Source organism: Aotus nancymaae, unplaced genomic scaffold (genome assembly GCF_030222135.1).
Source record: "Aotus nancymaae isolate 86718 unplaced genomic scaffold, 86718_ANA_hifiasm-v0.15.2.pri h1tg000062l, whole genome shotgun sequence".
Classification (NCBI taxonomy): Eukaryota; Metazoa; Chordata; class Mammalia; order Primates; family Aotidae; genus Aotus; species Aotus nancymaae.
Genome location: NW_026988476.1, coordinates 31,295,657 through 31,297,326, shown reverse-complemented (window position 1 = coordinate 31,297,326; position 1,670 = coordinate 31,295,657). Strand labels below are relative to the sequence as shown.

The 1,670-nt window shown below is 47.8% G+C and overlaps 1 pseudogene; it reads left to right on the top strand.

Annotated features, from left to right (window-relative positions):
- The first annotated feature begins 277 nt into the window (after positions 1 to 277).
- Positions 278 to 1,193, top strand: LOC105710031 (aldo-keto reductase family 1 member B1-like; annotated as a pseudogene).
- The last annotated feature ends 477 nt before the right edge of the window (positions 1,194 to 1,670 follow it).

The window sequence follows — 1,670 nt, the reverse complement described above, 5'->3', positions numbered from 1 at the left end:
GCCTACCTCAGTCTCCCAAAGTTCTGGGATTACAGGCGTGAGCCACCATACCTGGCCATTCACCTCGATTTCTTAGGGCATTTTACAGTTTACTCTGTTCTTGAGTCCCTCTGTCCTTCTTTATCCTTAGCTGTTGTGATACTATACACTCTCTTGGTGTCTTGTACCTTGCTGTCCCTTTTCCAAGTCTTTCTTTACTGGCTTTTCCTACCTAACCTATAAGTATTGAAGTTTCTGTGCATGATTCTGAGCAGGGAGTCTGGGAAGCACTGCATCCATGGCCAGCCACCTCATGCTCAACAGTGGCACCAAGATAGCCGTCCTGGGGTGGGCACCCAAAAGCCCTTCCAGGCCAGGTGACCACAGCTGTGAAGGTGGCGACTGATATCAGGTACTACCACATCAACTGAGCCCAGGTGCCAGAATGAGAATGAGATGGGGTGGCCATTCAGGAGATGCTCAGGGGGCAGGTGGTGAAGCATGAGGAGCTCTTCATCATCAGCAAACTCTGCTGCACATACTATGGGAAGAGGGTGGTGAAAGGAGCCTGTCAAAGATGCTCAGTGACCTGAAGCAGGGCTTCCTGGACTACTAGCTTGTTCACTGCCAGGCCAGCTTTAAGCCTGAGAAGCAATTTTTCCCATTGGATGAGTTAGGCAATGTAGTTCCCAGTGACACTGACATTGTGGACACATGGGTGGCCATGAAAACCTGGTGGATGAAAGGCTGGTGAAAGCTATGGCATCTCCACCTTCAACCAGCTCCAGGTTGACAGGATCTTAAACAAACCTTGGTTAAAGTATAAGCCAGCAGTTAACCAAATGGAGTACCACCCGTACTTCACTCAGGAGAAGTTATCCAATACTGCTGGTCTAAAGGCATTGTGGTGACTGCCTTTAGCCCTGTTGGCACTCCTAACAGGCCCGGGGCCATGGCTGAAGATCTTTCCCTCCTGGAGGATTCCAAGATCAAGATCATAGCCAGGTGCTCCAGGTTCTGATCCAGTTTCCCAGACAGAGAAACTTGGTGGTGATCTCCAGGTCTGTGATACCAGAATGCTTTGGTGAGTCACAGACTTTGAACTGAGCAGCTAGGACGTTACCATCTTATTCAGCTACAACAGGAACTGGAGGGTCTGTGACTTGGTGAGCTGTGCCTCTTACAAGGATTATCTCTTCCATGAAGAGTTTTGAAGGGGTGGATACCTGCTCATCCCCAGTGATCTACACTTGTTTTTCCTGCCTCATTTTTTTCTTGCAAATGTAGCATGGCCTGTGTCACTCAGTGGTGGAACAACACACTGTAGACTCACCAGCCAGGGCTTGTCTAGCTTGGTGTTGGGTCTGAGGAGCAGTGTCAGTAGAGTAGAAGCCTATTCCAGTTTCCTCTGCTCTTCTTTTTGCCTAACTGGGGAAAGTGCAGCCTGCATACCTTTTTTTGACTAAGGAGAAGCAAAATCTGCAAGGTCAAAATAGTGCCACTAACAGTCATGTTTTGACTGCCTGGAACATTTCAGCAAGACTTCTCTTTGCCTCAAAAAAAAGTGCTGTTATGAGCTTAAAAATTTTTGACATTTCTTAGGGCTATGTACTACCCTTTTAACTTCCACTCCCCATTTGCTTCAAACCTCCATCCTTGTATTATTGTGTACGTGTGTGTGTGTGTGTGTG